The following is a 19,393-nucleotide window of genomic DNA, read 5'->3' on the forward strand; positions in this document are numbered from 1 at the left end:
TCAGAATGCCACCTAACGCTTCTCCTCAGACTCGACCTGTGTGTGGTAGCACACAGTAGGTCCCTCTACCCTTCCTGGGTGGGCTCATTTATCAGAAAATGCTAGTCTTGTCTCAATCTAAAATCAGTCAAGTACCTGAGTAAATGGTCGTGTGTTCCTCAAACACACACTTTACAGAGGGGAACTTCCCAGGGTCCCAAATGAGGGACTGTGGGAAAGCATTAATAACTCTGATTCACAAAGTCAGGACTCAGTCAGCCATCACAAGGGTGCAACTGCAGTCTTTTTTTCAGTTTTAGACGTGTGTCTCTTCCCCCAATTAGCTCAGAATTCAAATGGAAAAGCAGAATTGTACTTTATCAGATCTCTCAAAGTCCAAATTTATTCATTTTTATTATCTCTGAGACCAGAGCACTCAACTGAAAAGATCACAAAGGAATATGCAGGGTTCTCAGGAGCAGCGGGAGTGAGAGAACGAGCCTGTTTCATTTACAATGGGAGTGTCAGACTATTTTATACAGTGAGTGCTGGGTAGTGCACCAGTGGCTAGCTGCACGCCAGAGAACTTCAAACTGGATACCTGCTAGAGAGCTGCTGGTTCAATTCTCACTGCAGGGCTGAAGGAAACCAGGCTCTGACAGCAGCAGTAGCAGCAACAGAGTAGATGCACTTAGAACAAAGAGGGCAAGTGGGCAGCCAAAAGCAGCTTCCCATATCTCAAAACTCTTCACCTGGGGACCAACCAGCACTGGAGCTTCAAGACCATCTTCCCCCTCAGCTCTTCCCCCAGGAAATGCCCTCCAGAGATATGAGTCTTACTCAATCCAGGTCCAGCCAAGCAGAAAACCAAGACAAACCATCATGGGAAAGAAGAAGCTGTTTTGACTCCTGGCCTGAGAGGACTTGGTTCACCATGGCAGAGTCTCAAGGTGGAGACATTTGGTTCACAGTGTGCTTCTTGGGGAGCAGGAGGGAAGGAGTGTCCTACCAGCCTTCTCCTTTCCTGTTCATTCCATCTGGGCTGTCAGTCCATGGGATGAGTCTGGAAACACCCTCAAAGACACCTTCAGATTCTAAATCCAGTCGGGTAGGCTGTGAAGATTGTTACCCACAGCAAACGTTCACACCGGGTGTGAAGTGTGATCAATGCAATAACTAAAATCTTTTTACAAACCAGCAATGGGACGAATCAGCCGGATTCCAGATATGCTGGCTGTGGAAAAGACGATATAAACATTTATCTTTTTTTTCTAATGAGAACAGATTGCAGTGTTTACCCTGTATACTCTACTCCAAGAGTTAATTACAAAAATTGATAATAATTGGGGCACTCAAAGCTGAGAGCAAAACCTGAAAGGCTCTAGCAGCCAATCGTTTCCTCCAGGAACAAGATAACATTGCTTTAAAATGTTAAATCTAGTACAGCGCTGACTCTAACCAGTGTGCCTGGGTTCCAGACATGTACCACCAGGATGGCCTACTTCTGTCTAAGATAATGCAGAGTCCTTGAAATCTTGGTACCCAACTCACCATCGCCTGAGAGCTTGTAGAAATGCAGACCCCAGGCCCACACCAGTTCTGCTTAATCAGAACCTGAACTTAATCACCACATATGATTAGCCCTATGCAGTTCTGAAATACTCCCATGTAGGCATGTCTACTCACTGAACCTATGAATGCACCTCAGACTTCCTTATTGATGTGTGTGTCAACAGCAGAGGTTGGCCATATTTTTAGACCACATCCTTAGACCGTGTCTAAAGACATGGTCACTCTGACAGCCCAGTGCCAGGTTTTCCAGGTTTCCCTCTGTTTAAAAGAAAATGAACTATTTCTAGAAGTAGTTAAACCTGTAAGTCTTTGATTATAAAAGGAATTGGTGCCCTTAAAAAAATAGATCTATCATCAAATGGGGCAAATGTTAACATGTGTTAGGTTTTGATAATGGGTACGTGGATATCTGTTACATTATTTCCTGCATGTTTGACATTTTGATATGAAAACATAAAAATATAAGGTAAAGGTAATGGATCTCCAATTAAGATAAGAAAAACTGCAGAGAATAAAAATCACTTGCAATTCCACTACCCAGATATACCTCTGAGTATTTGTCGTCCTCTCGTTCTTTTTCCTGTTAAGAGGGGAATTTAAATTTGCATTTTTATTATCGTCATTAGCTCATGCTGTTAATTCTTCTTTCTTCATAAATTCCAGGTGAGATGGTCTCTGAAATGAAGATGGAAATGGATAGAGAGAGAGAGACCCTCATCAGTATCCGAGACAGGGAAAGCAGCCAGCAAAACACTGAGGCTAAAGAGGTGTGTAGACACTCACATGGGTGGGGGTGGGGTTATTAGTTATTTCTCTTGTTGTGATCAATTATCTGATAAGAAGCAACTTAAGGGAGGAGGGACTGATTTCGTCTCATAGTTTTAGGTCACAGGGTCCATCACCATAGGGAAGACGCGATGGCAGAAACATGTAATAACTGGTTACATTGGATCACCAGGCCCAGACAAGGCATTTCTGTAAGGAGTTTCTTTTTTTTTTTTTTTTTTTTTGTTCTTTTTTTTCCGGAGCTGGGGACCGAACCCAGGGCTTTGCGCTTCCTAGGTAAGCGCTCTACCACTGAGCTAAATCCCCAGCCCCCTGTAAGGAGTTTCTAATGAGGACACTTGGAGAAGGTCTGAACCCTGGTAACATCTGCTATAGGAACAAACCCAGAAAGGAAACTGCTTGGCCTGGCAGGAAACTTCTGTGGGCAATGCTGACTCTCTGGAAATGCACTTCCTACTCTTCACAGGCAACCAAAAACCCTGATCCAGAAAAAGAAAATGACAAAAATACAAGTCTCCCATCACCTCAGTTCTAAGACAGAAAGGCCCCGTAAGGGCTGGCACAGTCTACTTTTTTCCCCAGTATCTACCTGTCTTTTGGGGACTTTAAAAAGAGGCTGTGCTCAAAGGTAGAAAACACTGTGCTAAAAAATCCTTCAAAATGCAGGCCAAGGCAAAGTGGGGGAGGGGACCTTGTTCTCAAGGCTTGAAAATCTACTGCATTTACAAAAAGAGAGCAATTAAGAAATCTTATACCAGGTAAGGTCAACCCGGGCTATAGAAAGGGAACGTGTTGAAAGAAAGAAAAGGAAAGAGGGAAGAAAAGAAGGAAAAAGGACGGACGGAAGAAAGAGGAAGGAAGGAGGAAGGAGAGGTGTAGGGAGGGAGGGATGAAGGGACAGAGGAAAGGAGGATGGATGGAAGGAAGAGAAAGGAGGGAGGGAAGGAAGGAAGCAAACAGGGAGGGAGGGAGGAGAGACGGAGGGAAGAAAGAAGAGCGAGAACTATTTGGGTCAAAACAAGATGCAATTTATGTTTAAAATGAATGGCTTTGTCTTTCAATAGCTGAATTTTGGTTACAGACTTCAAAGTTTGATTCTATCATCTTTTTAGCTGTGTGTTTGATGGACACAGGCTCTCTGCCTCCATTTCTTCATCTTCCTGCCTCATAGACTTCTCCAGCACATTAGATGTGGCAGGTGTTTCTCAAGAAGTTGACGGTTCAATCCTTGCTTTTGTTTTGCTTTGAGGTCATACTACATAACCCAGTCTGGCCTTGAGTTCCAGACTCCTGTACTCTCAACCTCTTGAGTCCTGAGATTACAGGCATAGCCAGATATAACATATTCTCTTTGCTGTGAAAAATATTGCCAAACACTTTCAAAAGCACCAGACAACTTCTGCTTTCCAGGGGGTAAGTCTAGCCTGCACACTTTACCTCGAGGGGGTAAGTCTCCCAAAGCTACTCAAAGGACAAAAATCAAGACTCTTCTGTGACCCTGGGGAATGGGGAACGATATTGGCAATGAACCTGAGGCTGGAGAATTCTGGGAGGCTGTAAAGTTGATCGGAGTTAGACTGACAGAAATTCTGTGCACTGCACCAGGGGAGCAAGTCCCATGAAAGATAAGCTTCCAGGAAACAAGAAAGAGATCTCTGGAGAGAGGGGGGCTGCCAATACAGCCTGCTGAACAGTGAAGAAAACCTTCAAACAGGGCTTCTGTGTGTGTGTGTGTGTGTGCGCGTGTGTGTGTGTGTGCACGCGCATGTATGCGCTTGCGTGCTAAAAGATCCTTCTAAAATATAAACCAAGGAAAGGGGGAGGACCAGTTTTGTTTGCTATTACTTCTAGCCTGTGTTATCTCAAGGCTTGAAAATACATTACATTTATAAAAAGAGAACAATTAAGAAATATTGTCCCAGGTATGGTTAACCCAGGATGTATGTATATATATATATATATATATATATATATATATATGTGTGTGTGTGTGTGTGTGTGTGTGTGTGTGTGTGTGTGTGCATCATATGCATATTATGTGTATATGTAATTGATGTATGTGTATGTATATATATACATATATGTGTGTGTGTGTGTGTGTGTGTGTGTAGAGAGAGAGAGAGAGAATCAGCCTTGATTTCTCCATATAGTCAGAGGCAGTTGACAAAAGAGGCACAATAAGTATGTGTGTGTGCTCCTATCTATGTCAACGCACCTTTGTGCATGCGTGAGTGTGAATGAGTGTTTGTATGTTGAGGTGTCAACCTATGGATCTATAAACAACCAAGAGTGTGGTGTTAGAGGGGGCTGTCCTTAGGGAGAGTTTGAAGTTGAATTGTGACTATCTCACTGTTCAGATGTGTACACAGGCACGTGTGAACGAGCCTGTGTGTGTGGTTGGGCACTGTAGGAAGACGAATACCAATCCAGAATCAGTGTCTGGGTTTAAAGTAAGACTGCCATTTCTTAGTCCTTTGGTCATAGCGAAGTTACCAATAGCCTCTCTGTGCCTCAGTTTCTCACTTATAAACTGAGGTTAATGGGATCTCCGAGCCTGTGAGATATGAAGAGGAAATGAGAAGTTACAGCTTTTGCCAGCTGTGAGCAGCCCATACTAATGTACAGTGGTTGCTTGTACATGAGCAGGCATGAGCAAACAACACCACTCCTTTGACTCCAGCTCTGCCCTTCCTGTATCTGCAAAACAACTAGGAAATCTGAGGAGCGGTTGAGAAAGGAATCCCCACCGTCATATACAAAGGAGGTTGGAACCCAAAGCAGAAGGCACAGGCCCAACTCCAGAGCAGCTGTCTCCACTCCCCAGGCTCTGTACACCCTCTCCAGACCAAGACTCCAAGAGACATTGTTGCTCGTTAATAATTTCCATAATACTCACTATCGGCTACTAAGCCAGCAGCCTACTCCACATAAGCAATAATAATTTATGGTTGCAGTTAATGGGCTGTTTTATAGGAACCCACAATTATAATTGGATGTCAAGTGTTGTGAATCTCAGCGGATGGAAAGCGGCAACCACTGGGGCCTGGTGTTTAATTTTTTAATGTGATTATTAAATTTCCCATCTCCCTGCTCCTGTATCTTTCCTCGGTATGGCTTCCAGCTGTGGCTTCACTCTGTCAGCACTGTCTTCCCTGGTCCAGAGTCTTAAAATTTACTTCATACACTGGTATCTGGTCCTATGGGCTTTTCACTGTGTCTGAGCATACAGCTAGTCACTGGTCTGGATCCTGCAAAAGTGGGGTAAGTGCTGGGCTGGAAAGATGGTGGCTCAGATGGGGAAGTGCTTGTCTTGTAAGCAGGAGAACCTCAGATTAATCCCCAGAACCTGCATACAAATGCTGGGCTTTGTGACCTCCGCCTGTAATCCAAGTAGTGGGCAGTAGAGGCAGGAAGATCCCCAGAGCTTTCTGGCCAACTAGTCTAGCCTACTTGGTGAGCTCCAGGATAATGAGATGCCCTGCTCAAGTGGAGGTCGGTGGGGTTCCTGGGGATGCCATTTGAGATTGTCCTCTGACCTCCGTATGTACCTGTCCACACACATGCACCTACAAACACATACACACATAAAATACAGAGTACATACCAACTTTTCTGTTTGGAAATATCCTCCAAATTAACATCTGATGAAGAGCAATAGGTCCCTATATTTATCCAGCTTGCTTTCTTACATGCTGGACCTACACAGGTGGCCTAGTAGCCTCTGGCTCATTCCGATGATAATTGTATTAATTACTGTTATAACTTGTTTTTCTGTCATTGTGATAAAACATTTTGACCACAATCAAATTATGAGAGGAAAGGGTTTGTTTAGCTTACATTTCCAGGTAACAAACTGTCATTGAGGAAAGCCAGGGAAGGAACTGAAAGCAGGAACCTGGGGGCGGGGGGGGACAGGAACCATGGAGAGACACTCCCCTCTTGTTGACTCACTCTCTGGCTAATGCTCAACTACCTTTCTTATATAGCTCAGGCCCACTTGCCTAGGGATGGTGCTACCCACAGTAGCTGGACACTTCCACATCAATCATCAATCAAGACAGTCTCTCGCAGACATGGCTACGAGTCAATATCATCAAGAAAAATTTCAATTGAGATTCCTTCTTTCTTGGTGACTCTAGGTTATGGTAAGTGAACAAATAAAACTAACCGGAAGAGTTACTTTTATGTCCCTGTGACTAAAATACCCTATAGAAACAACTAGGAGAGAAAAAGCCTTTATTTTGGCTCACTGTTTCAGGGGATTCTGCACATCTCCATGGGGACCTTGTGACAGCATTCATGACAATAGACTGTGCAACAGAGGTTGCTCTTGAAGCAAAGTTGAACCGGAAATGGACAGGTATAACCTTCAAATCCCTGTTTTAGTGACCTACTTGGGCCCGCTAGACTGGGCCCCTAAGGGTTCTACAACCTTTCCAAACAGTAACTCCAAGGGCAAACAAATGTGCTCTGTTAGGAGCCATTCAGATTCAAAGCATTACTGAAGCATACCTGTTTCCACTGACCCAGGGGTCATGAGCCCTGGAAAGAACTTGCTTGGTTTGTATACTTGAAATCTGCCTTCAGATGTTTTTAGACACCAGAACCCTGAAGTAACACAGTATTTGCCATGTGCGCACAGTACTTTGGGAAGGAGGGAAGAGGTGAAGAACCATACAAAAGACGCTTTTCTATTTCCAGTCCTGAGTCCCAGATGAAAGCCCAGAGGCTGACTATGCAAAGTAAAGAATAGATATGGAGCAGTTGGCCAGGACGACACAACCTCACTGTGGCTCTGAGTCCATCTGCCTTGTTCAGCTCAGATCCAAGCTTGGCCAAGGTCCTGGTGCCTCAAGCTCAGCGCTGAGGCTAATGAGGGCTAATGAGGAACGGCACTGAGTGTGATCCTTACCTAATCCAAAGACAGACGAGGAACCAACATTGAGGAGGGCCTGCAGTCCTCACTAAATTGCAACCCAATTATAGCTCTAGAACAGCCATGCCCGGAACTCAATGGAAAAGTGGTCATGAATTCATTCGCCTTAAAGCCAAGCTTACGTCAATGGGAGTCACTGGAAACAATTGGTCATTAATCATCATTAGAGTCCAAAACTGTCTCTTCGGAGAGGATGTTATACTGCAAACAAACTTACCACACAGCACCACAGGTTCGATCACATGAACTTCCAGTTCTCTGTGGGCAAAAGCTGTCTTTGACTCACCTAGGGAATCCCATACCCAGCAAAGACCACAGCATAACACATGATCAGCTGTCAAGATGGCACCCTGGGAGACAAACCTCTGGTCATATCGATGGGGGTGTTTCTTGACTGAGTTCATCAAAGTAGGAAGGCCCACCCTAAATGTGGGTAGCACTATTTCGGCTGGGGTTCTAGACTGAATAAGAAGGAGAAAGTAAGCTGGGCCCCAGCATTCATCTCTCCTGTTTCTTGACTCAAATGCAGTGGGATCAGCTACCTTCTGACTTCCTCACCGTGGTGGACTGCAACCTCAGACTGCAAGCCAAAATAAACGCTTCCTTCCATGAGATGCTTTGGTTGGGTATTTATCCACTACAAGGTGAAAATGTAACCAATCCAGACAAGTGAGAAAGCACAGGGTGGATTAAGAAGAGAGTGATACTGGAATCCATCAGGCCTGAGTGAGAATCCTTCTCTATCAGTTCTCAGCTATGTGACCTTCCCCAAGTCCACACCTTCCCTCTATAGGGAGCCACTCAGTGTTGGTGTCTTTTTCCTTTCTCCAAGAGCAATGTGTTGGTATTAGGTTGATACCTGCTTTACTATCCATCAATGTATTAGGTTTTTATCATTAGGATGCATACACCTGATATGGACCACTTAAGAGAGGAAGGGTTTCTCCTTGCTCACGGTTTCTGTCCACTGTTCTGGGAAGGATGGAGTGCCAAGGTAGAAGTTCTCACTAGGGTGGAGAGGTTGCTGAGAAAGGAATAGGAAGCCATGGAGTCATTTATCCCCAAGGACTTCCCCTCCTCCAGCCCCTCCCATCCCCCAAAATTTCCAGAACCTCTGAAAATAGAATCATCAGCGGGGGGAAAGGTCTTCAAAACATGAGCCTGCAGGGTGTTTCAGATTTCCATCCTAAGCCTCACTCTCCCACAGTCCCCATAGGGATTTGGATTCTGAGAGCCCACGTGACCTGCGAAATCAGCCGTGTCTTTCTGCTGCCAGTATTCTACTGTGCATCTTTCTACTACAGAGTACCCATAGTCTTTTTTTTGAATTACCTATTTTTGGCTATCAAAATGTTAGGTAACAATGGTCACAAAATACCATTCAAGTATTTTGAATGTGAAATGTCACCAAATAGTCTCATATGTCTGACCAACTGCGGCACTCTTTGGAAAGATTGTGGGATCTAAGGAGCAAGGCCGGAGGAAGTGAGTCACTGGAGGCGTGGGCCTTAAAACTGTAAATCACAGTCCCGTTCCCCGTTTACTCCTGATTTTAGAGTGCAGATGCAATGTGTCCAGCTTCCTGCTCCTGCCATTTACCTGCTCCACCATCATGGAATGAATTCCCTGGAAACTGTAAGTCAAACTAAACCCTTTCTCCTTCAAGTTGCTTTCCTCCGAGTATTTTATCACAGCAGCAAAAAAAGTGATTAAGATCATATGCAAAACAAACATTTCTTACGTCCCTAAGTTCCTGGGGTGGTGAGACTGTCCTGTTGGTCTTGGCTGATCTCTGCTGATCTCCTGTGTATAAAGTGAGGCGCTGTCCTCAGAACTTCCTGAGGCATCTCGTTCTCCAGCCTGTGTCACCTCCAGATATTTCCTCCAGCTCCATCAGATTAGCCTGGGCTCAGGGTTCCAAGAAAAGTGGGCAGAGTTCTACCAAAGTCCCTGAGGCCTGTGCTCCCAAATGATGAACTGTGGTGGTTTGAACAGGTTTGGCCCCCAAAGACTCATGTGTTTGAATGTTTGGCCCACAGAGAGTGACAATATTAGGAGGTATGGCCCTCTTGAAAGTAGTGTGTCACTTTTAGGTCCTATGCTCAAGCTCCACCCAGTGCGGAAGTCAGTCTCTCCTGGCTGCTGTCAGATTAAGATATAGAATTCTCAGCTCCTTCTGCAGCACCATGTCTGCCTGCACACTTCCAGGCTCCTTCCATAGTGATAATGGACTGAACCTCTGAAACTGTAAGCCAGCCCCAATTAAATGTTGTCCCTCCTGAGAGTTGCCGTGGTCATGGTATCTCTTCACAGCAATAAAAACCTAACTAAGGCATAAGCCATCATGTTACCATATCATATCAAATACACAGCCAACCCAGTTCCAAGGACTGGGAACATAAATTCTGCCTCTTAATGGGGGGACCTTGATTGTCACATCATAAAAGAGTAACATCAAAGGAGGGCAAGAACGGTAACCATTCGGGGGAAATTCTTATGGTTTAAATTTGAAATGGCCCCCACAGGTTGTATTGGGAGACTGTGGAACCATTATGAGGCTGGATGGAGTGGTGAAAAGAGGGCTGAGACAAGCCTTGGAAGGTTGCACTTTGTCCCAGGTTTCTGCTGTACTTTCCGGTCTTCCATGATGGGACTCCCACACGCATTCCCACTGCCGTGACCTAAGCACTTCGGCATGTCTTCCTTTCCATCCATCCTGCCAGACAAAGCTCTGCAAGTCCCAGCCCAAACAAGTGTTTCCTGTAGAACCCACCCAGGCACTGCCGATGGGCCACACACAACCCTCAGCCTCTGTCCGCTCACAAAACGACAAGCCCCCGCCCCATCAGCTACTCAGCAATCATGGACACCCTGACTGGTCACACAGCACAGGTCACAAGCTAACAAACCTGCATCCTCAAAGTGCAGGACCTCCCTCTCCCTCAGAATACCTTTGAGAGTAGATACTTAGCTTTGGCTGTGGGACTGTAAAGCCCCTTGCAGTGTACTGCTGGCCACAGTGGTGAGGAGCCTCTTACCTCAGTGTCTTTCTCGGAATCTTCTTTTCTGATCTCCCACCCCCAAAGCCGCCAGCCTTCTTTAAGTTGTTTCTGCTGGTTGTTTTAGACGTGGTGACATAGAGCTAAGTGACAGACATCCATCTAGCATGCATCCCTTGTCCTCTTTAAGTCTCATTAGTCTTTAACAGCTGGATGAGAGCTGGAGTGAGTGACCCACTTAAAGTCTAGCCTCACATATGTTGCTCTAGCCTTTCTGGACCTCAGTTTCCTTGTCTCTAAAGTTGTGTCAAGAGAGTGCTCTCCCAGCTCCCACCCTGCGCCCTTGAACTCCTTTAGGGCATACCCAACCGTCTGCTGCTCGCAGGATGGGAAGAAAGAACTAAATAGCAGATTGATCACCACTGCATGGCCATACTATGCATCTCAGATCCCAGTGACCAAAGCCAAGGTCACACACACTGATCACCAGAAAGACAGTCCTTCATCCTTTCCCAGGTGGTGATGGCTGTGGGAGAAAGGGCCTGGAAGTGTGGACAATGAGGGTGTGATTTATTATCCATTCCATTTTTGCTCAACCCTGTGTGAGAAGCTGGAGGTACACGCCATGCCTAGCTCTCTCAAGGTAACTAAAGCAGAACACAAATGTTTTCCCCGTCTGCCCTCATCTACTGTCTACTTTCCCCCAAGGCAATGCTAACTAGGCCACACAAAACTCCTCTCATTACTGTTTGCTTCATTTGCATTTTCCAATTATAATATTATTGTCCTAAACTAAGGGTCCTGTTACTGGGGCAACCAGAAGTGGTGTTTATGCAGATTCAGCCTTTACTTAGACATCAGTTCTACTGCTTAGAAATCCACTTTCAGGGATTCAAAGGACAGAAAACACCCCTTGGTCTTGCCTGCCCCTTCTTCTCATTTCGTCTTTGTACAGAAAAGATGTAGCTGGTGGTTTCTCCTGAGTCACTCACATAATTCATTTTACTTTTTACTTACCAGCCACAATCTTACTTCTCCTATGAGCACAGTCCCATCGGATCAATACAGCCCACTCAAAGTCTACCCCACGGGGCTGGGATGAGGTTAAATGCATAATGCATTTAAGATTTTAGTGCTTTGCTCAGAGCATTGGAAGGAACTCAATAAAGATTAACTACCAGCATTACTATCACTATTAATATCGGTGTTAATATTAATCTGTCCCCACCCTCATTACAGTATTTACATGGCTCGTTATTTCCACACCTCTTCAGAATTCTAAATTCTCTCCTCTCCACTCATACTACCTACTACCTCTGACCACGTAAACCCAGATCACAGAATGGCTACTGTCTACTCTGGACCACCTCCAGGATGGAAGCGAATTCCCTTGCATTTAAACTATTGAGCGCTGGTCCAGAGGCCAAGGCCAGGGCAACAGGCAGTCTTGGGCAGGTACCACTAGGTCTCAACTCCACACTGAGATGAGGAGAGCAGCAGCTGGCAGGAAATGAATATGACATAGACCGCTCTGCTGGAACAGCTATAAATAGGGAAAGTCAATGGAGTGGAAAGCAAAAGTGTTTAACAGCTAAGTGCTCCATGCAATGGCAGGCCCGCACCTCGTTTTATCAAATGGTGTTTACATAAAAAAGGTGTGGCGACACCTATGATATCACTAGGCAGGGGCTGACTTCTTTACATGAATATGGAAGTCTGAGAGAAGCAACGTCTGGGGAGTGCCTCAAGGACACCTGACAGCCAAGGTCCCCAGAAACAGACCCATCTCCTCCTCCAACCAGAAACTGTCATGACGTCCCTGGATGCTCGACCCACAGTGGCTGTGGCTCTGAGTGGCTCTGTGTCCCAAAGCCAGGAGCGCCTATGTGGACACATCTGCTTAGTCCTCAGCCCGAGCCCTACCACTTATTATGATTCCCACTTCTTAGAGCACCCCTCAGCTCTGCTTCATGGGGTCTCATGGAGGATGCTGAGTCACAGACCACGGGTTCTTTGGTAACAATTATTCCTGAGTTTCGTATCATCCATATTAGCTGTGGGTTCTGTCTGCCACTTTCCCCATGGTACAGGACACACATGAGACTGGGAATTCAGGTGTCTGTGGCCTCGTATCTATGGACGTGCATTAGTGGTAAGCTCCAAGTTACCAACAATGCATTGGAGTCTCATTAAGGAAAGAAATAAAAGTTCTCCCACTTGGAATCATTTAGCAGAGAGGAAAGTCCAGATTTGAATCCTCTGCTCCACACTCTGGGTAACTCCCACCCTCGGTTTATCTGTTGTATGCATCTCTGCCTGTCTCTGTATCCATGTCTATCCTTATGTGTCTGTGTGTCTTTCTGTGTCTGTCCCTGTGTCTGTGTCTGTCTGTTTCTGTCTGTGTCTCTGTGTCTGTCTGATTTTGAATGTGAGTGGTGTGACTGTCTGGTCCCTAACTCTGTATTTATTGAACAGCATAGAACAAGGGGGAAGGAACGGGATACTTGACAGGGTTTTACAAGGGATGCAGTCACTGACTAACTCTAACTGACCCAGACAATAAGCATCGCTGTTTATCAACCAATGTCCATGAATGGGTGCTTTCAGTCTTTATGGTAGATTTTAGGAAGTTGCTTCTGACTTCTGTTTGCTGCTTTGTCTAGTGACTCACCTGGATTATTCTGCGTCACGGGCATGGGAGAGTAAGTAAGATTGTAGCTATGCAATAGCGTAGGTTGTAAACGTTGACTCCGTGGGAAATCAAAGGTCAGTAAGTTCTCTCAAAGGTGGGTTATACAAAAGGGGTTGAGTACTCATTGGAGAACAGTTGAGTCTTAAATGACCTCAGGATGTATTGTTAACTCAGACTGTGATGTCCACCAGATGTTCCAGCCTCTTAGAATGTAAGAAATATTTTCCAAATATTGCATTGACACACCCATGTATGCTGTGTGCCCATTTCTCTATGGAGGGTCTTTCTTCCCCTACACTGCTATGGGAATTTACTGGTATCTCTCCTGTGCCACATTTAACCCAGCAGACATCTTTTACCTGCTCTAAGAGACGTCACCTCCCTTTCTTTCTGAGTCTTCCAAGCTTCCTTCTATGAGCTTACCTTCAATGTAATTGTTTTCAACAGTCATTTCAGAAATCTCAGGAAATTCTGCCTTCGGCCCTGATGCATTTACCTCCCAAGGCAGCTAAATTCCAAGTTGACCACCCGCATGCCTTGGAAGAAGGAAATGCAAGGACTGACCAGTCAGTAGCATTTAAGAAATGCTGACTCTCTACTCTGCCAACACAGCCAGCCTGCGCTTTCAGGAACTCCCCCACGCCCACATACTCCAGAGTGCCAGCACTCTGTTCTAGCCAAGCCTTGTCGATCCTCTGTTACCCAGCTAATCTTTGCTAGATCAGCTTGCTCATGCTGGAGCTGGTGAGGTGGTGTGGGAGAGAAGGGTTTGCTAGACAGGATGCCTACAGATTGGCTTTGTCTTGTCATTGGTTTCTGACACTTTTTAATCATGGATGTCAAGGACCACCCAAAATAAGATCTCAACATGGCAAACATTGAGTCACAACTGTCACCTAGTGTTGGTGCAAAGCCATTGCCAACCTTGGCATCATTTAGTCATTCAAAGAAGTGAGTGTCCCCTGATCAGGCTTTGAGAGGCACAAGCAAACAAAAGAACATGAATGTGGAGGCAAGGTTAGTAGACTTGGGATGAACAAGGAAAGAAAGGGGATGGGAGGGCGTGTAAGAGCAATCAGCATGCGTTATTCATGTATATTAAATTGAGAGAGAACAAATTTAATTAATGATAAGAATAAGTCAGTAGTTGGCTGTTCTATGCAGAGCCTAGGGCTAGGGAAGGCTTCAAATAACGATTTGTTTTGTTGTTGTTTTCACATATTTAATTGATAATTTTTTTAATGTTTATGATGGGCACTATCCCCAGCTCAAAGGACGTGGCAGTAAAGGAGAATACCAAAGTGCCTCATGGGAAAGTATTCTGGGGATGTACTAGTTAGCTTTTGTCATTTTGACACAAACTAGATCCACTTAGGAGGAAGAGCCTCACCTGAGGAACTATATGTAGAATTTTTCTCATTAATTAATGATTTGATGTGGGAGAGTCCTGCCCACTATGGGTGGTGCCACCTCTGGACAGGTGGTACTAGGTAATAATATAAGAAAACACTGAGCAAGTCATGAAGAGCAAGACAGTGTGGTGTTCCACCATGGTTTCTCCCTCAAGCTTCTTTCTTGGCTTCTCTGGGTTGAAGGACTGTAAGAGATTAACCCTTTCTCCCCTAAATCGTTTTGGCCATGGAGTTTATTACAATGGATAAAGCAAACTAGAATAGGTGGTATACATAGATGAATGAATACCCAGGCAGATAAACTAACCACAGAAAGAGAAGAGAACAGAATAAGGAGGCAGAGGATGAGAGGGATCCACATTTCCCATAGGGTGATCAGTAGGGGTCTCTCCAGTGAGGTGACTTGACAGAACAATGCCAGTGACAAGAGATCATTCCCAAGGCTGGGCAGCAAAGGTGCTTGGTTAGGAGCAGAGTGACAGAGAACACACCACACACTGTAACTTCTGGGACAGCAGGATGGCAGGAGCCCCAGTGAGACCCAAACAAGCCAAAACCTGCAGAGCATCTCATGGCCGACATTCCTGCTCAGAGGTTAAGAGAGAGTCTTAAGCCCAGAGTGATATGATTCGTCCCCAAAAGCTCTCTTTGGGTGCACAGATGAAGTGCGAGTAGAGAGATGAGCAGGTAGCCCAGGCCATGGGGAGGTTGGAAGGGGAGACCAGGCATGGGCATCGGAGACAGAGAAGTAGGTACAGCTAAGCTGCCTTAGTTTGTCTTCTTTGACTATACCTGACAACTGAGGGGGACAGGGTAACATGGAGAATGGTGGTTTATTTGGCTCTGAGTTCTAGAGAGTAGGGAGTCTGGCCTTGGTGTCCAGCAAATGCCCTCTTCCTGTATCAGAACATGATGGAAGACAGCCATTGGTCAGACCAAGCAAGCTTGACACCTTGGTTCTTCCTTCCTCTCCATAAAGAGCAACTGAGGCCATCATGGAGCATCCATCTCCATGGCTTCATCTACTTTTCCTTCACAGAGCCCCACATCCAAATGCCACTAACACATAGCTTTGGTGATTAAAGCATGAATGCTGGACAATCAACATTGAAACCATGGTGTGTTCTGGTGGTGGCGATGGCAGGTCATGCTGAAAACAGAACATTAGAATTCAAGTAGAAAGGAAGGAGCATGGCATGGTTTAGACATCCTCCCTATTCTAGAGAGATCTACAGGTCACAAAAGACCCCTCCCAACCCTATGCAGAGTAGAAGTCAAAGCCATCTATGTCACCTGCCTGTATTATGATTATCGCCTCAGTCTTCACAATGAGAAATTCATGTAAAAGGCCCTATTCTCATCAACACCGTGGCCCAATTTCTTATGATTTAGTCTTGGAACTTTCTAGAAAACGTATTCACACTTTCCAGTTGCCTAATCAGTACAGTCTTGAGCTTAGATCCCCTAACCTGGAAGACATGTGCACTAATATCTGGAGATGTTTTGTTCATTTGATTCTACAGATGAAATGTCCGAGGTTACATTAGCTTCATCTAACTAATGGTCGTGACGATACACTTATTTATCTGCAAATACAGTGGCAACAGCCTAACGCCAGGCATGCTCATGCGCAGTAACTGTGGTTCTTCGCCGTGCTGCTTAAAGCACTGGAGCTAGCAAAAGGGCAGTGTGGGTTCATCCTAACTGCCATCTTGAGCTGGTCTATATGGAGGACTATACGCTCAGTGTCCCAGACTCTGGCTGCCAAAGATTACTGATGTTGATTAATCATGTCTGCAAGCTAAAGGAATAGCAGGGGATCCTAAGGGCAACACCATAGGGAAGTCACCTCATAATTCCATTCATGGATGAAGAAACCAAGCCCCTCTTCCCCCTAAAAGTGGCTCTTAATGGCAGAAGAAAGTTTGGGTCATATGTTAGAGGGCGCTGGCATGAAGAATTTTATGATAGCCCCCAGTTTGCCAAGTCCTCCTGCCTGGCTCCTAAACAGAAAGGGAAGAGTGAAGACTGCCTCTGGCTGGGGTTGCAGCGCCCCCTTCCAACAGTGCCCCCTTCCAACAGCTCCCCTCATCCGATTTTCATTTTTCCCCCATTATGAACATTCTAGGTCTCCTTAGAGTTCCTAGGAACCACGGCTGGGAGCTTCCTTTGCCAGCCTCCAAAAAATGAATGAGTTTTATATGTCCTGGCTTGGTCCCTGCAAACCCCTCTGGGGCCTTGGCCTGAACCTCTCTGGTAATCCCCAGACGCGCCCCCCACCATCACTCTCTGTCCTTCACCAGACACGGGCTGCACTATTGATCCTTCTACTGCTGCCCACAGCTACCTGTGCCAAGAGATGCAATTTACCACCAGCTCAGAGGTCACTGCGGAGGAGGCCAGCCGCCCGCTGGCGTTTTTATGTCGCTATAAAAACCATTTAAAGGGCCACTTTGTGAACCTCAGCTTTCTTTGAAGCACAGGAGGAGGAAGGCAGCGGAAGCCAAGGAGCGTAGCACCCCAGGGGCCTCCTTTCAGGAGCCCCAACCAGATTTGAAACCCCAGAAACCTGTTTCCTCTCTCGGTGCACCCGGGAGATGTTAGGGCTGGCGTGGAGCACCAGGTGCATCTCCTGCGTCCTCCAGACTGCACAGGTAGAACGAGGACGCAAGCAGGACTCTTCTTAACTCCCCCATCTCCTCTAAGACCTCTATATCCTGGTCTGCGCAGATATGCCTGCTCCCCTTCCATTTTCGTCTTTGGACGAAGGTAGGTGCTATTTTTTTTTTTTAATGCCCATTTCTAGGGAGAACCTGAGGACCAGAGAAGTAAATGAGCTACGGGAAGTTTCACAGCTGGCGAACAGGAAAGACTGGTTTTAAAGTTGGATTTTCTGACCCTAAAGCCAGTATCTTAATCTTCTTATGCCTCAGTGGCACCACATTTTGGTAAATCTAAGTCTCAATCCAGCCACAAAATCCAGCCACTTGCTTAATAGCAAAGGTGGAAGACACTGAAACCAACTGTTGCAATTCCCGCTCCGCTCTGCCTGCTCGACTGTGCCACCTACAGGTAGAGTTGGTCATTGCTTCTTGGGCTACCATTAAATTCTTAAAAAGAAAAATTCCTTGGGGTATTATTCATCAGACTTTTCTTCATTTCTGATCCGGATTAGAAGCATAGAATTGGCCTGTGGGCTGGGGTCCATAAATGCCTACAATCCAGTGGAAGCCATTTAAACAGTTGAGTATATTGTGAAAAGAGGGAAGGAAGGAAGACTGCCTGAAGAATGTGTCCTTGAGTTACTGTCTGAAGGATGGTATGAAGTTATCCAGGGCAAAAGAGTCAGGAAACGAATTTCTGACAAGAACGAAGACTCGGGATGAGCAAGGACACAGCACCGCTGGCAGTCATCAGTTACTACAGCAACGAAGTCATCCCACCATGTCCACACCACATATGGTCCTGTGCAGTGTTATGCAAGTATCAGATGCCTGGATTCTCCATAGAAAACCCGCGCCCGACAGAGAGAGAGAGAGAGAGAGAGAGAGAGAGAGAGAGAGAGAGAGAGAGAGAGAGAGAGAGAGAGAGAGAGAGAGAGAGAGAGAGAGAGAGAGAGAGATGAGAGGGTGCAACGGGAATCAAGTCCAGCTCTAAGTGGGACCTCTCGTTTGTTTCTTTCAACTTTGCCATTTTGTTTTGTTTTGAGACAGGGTCTGGCTGTGTAGCCAAGGCTGGCCTGAGACTTACAGGTGAGCACTAGCACAGCCTGCATTTCTTGAAAACTAACTTTCACTTCATAATCAAGTAACTAAAGGGCTTAACAATGTGAGATGCAGCTAACTTCTCCTTCCCACACAGTTACTCTGGATAGTGTGCCCCTGGCTTCTTCACACACCAGTGTCAACAGAGCCATGCATCCTCTTGAGGGGCTGGATGCATTAAAGGCTACCTTTAATAACCACTCCCTTATAGAAAGGCAGAAGCTGGAGTCTGAGGTCATCAGGAAAAATAGATTGTAGGGCAGTGTCTTCATCCAACGTCTGCTCTGGTGTGTTGGCCTCTGCTGCTTTGCTTAGCAAAGCACCTCCTGCAGATCCCTGAGGACCACTTCCACTGCCATACCAAAGCTTCCGCCTCTGCCTAGGCTTCCCTGGCATCCTGTCACTCTTGTTTGAGGTGTCATCTCAGTTCTGAGTCCAGCTCCTCCCCATCCTCAGTGGAGGCTCCGCATCCCCCTGGCTCGGTTCCCTGTCTTGGCCATCTGTCTTCACTGTTCTGTAATTTTCAGTCTGTTTCCTGGAGTATTATGGTGTTATGGTTGGTCACGGTTGTCAGCTTGACTGGATTAAGGGATGGGTAGGACTGGTGAGATGTACCTCTGTATGTCTGTGAGGGGCATTTCAGAGATTATTGATAGGTGGGACGGTGGCCAGGGTAGAAAGTCAGGCTCAGAACGTTGGCAGCATCTTCCAATGGGCGAGTGGTCCAGACGGAGGGAAGTTGGAAGAAGGTGGAGAATGCCTCCTGCCAGCCCCTTCATCCTAGTGAGGTGCACAAGGTGGTGGTCTGCTGACACAGACTCCAGCTTCTTCTGCATTTCAGAGTGGACTCAGCATTAGTGACTCCCCCAGAGAACTCCAGGCTTCAGGCCAGGATTGGGATTGCTAAGTCTGTCATGGTCAAGGCAGCTACTGGCTTCTCTGCCTTTTCAGCTTACAAACTGCCATGTTGGACTACATGACCCCAGTGATGCAAATCAATCTGAGAAATCCTCTTTGTAACATATACATATATTCTGTTTTTTTCCCCTCTAGAGAATTCTAATCTGAAGACCAACATCCCCTACCTTAACACACATTCTCTCTTTCCCTTTTCCTTTACTGATTCCCACAAAAATGTATCTTTTACTCCCCTGTTCTTCAGAGAAGTCTGGCAACAAGGCCACCACTCCCCAAGCACCGTCTGCCTGCTTGACTTCATTTGTCATGCAACCATGTAAACGATGGTCACCCTC

The 19,393-nt window shown here is 46.0% G+C and overlaps 1 long non-coding RNA gene across 1 annotated transcript in view; it reads right to left on the minus strand.

Annotated features, from left to right (window-relative positions):
* Positions 1 to 359: 359 nt before the first annotated feature.
* Positions 360 to 19,393, minus strand: part of LOC120099923 (uncharacterized) — a 118,462-nt gene continuing 99,428 nt past the window's right edge. The window contains exons 3-4 of the long non-coding RNA XR_015652470.1: positions 2,099 to 2,226; positions 360 to 1,213 (exon numbers count right to left, since the gene is read on the minus strand). This is a non-coding gene — a long non-coding RNA (uncharacterized LOC120099923). The remainder of the gene's footprint in view (positions 1,214 to 2,098; positions 2,227 to 19,393) is intronic.

The sequence above is a fragment of the Rattus norvegicus genome, chromosome 1 (genome assembly GCF_021556685.1).
Source record: "Rattus norvegicus strain SHRSP/BbbUtx chromosome 1, alternate assembly SHRSP_T2T, whole genome shotgun sequence".
Taxonomy (NCBI): domain Eukaryota; kingdom Metazoa; phylum Chordata; class Mammalia; order Rodentia; family Muridae; genus Rattus; species Rattus norvegicus.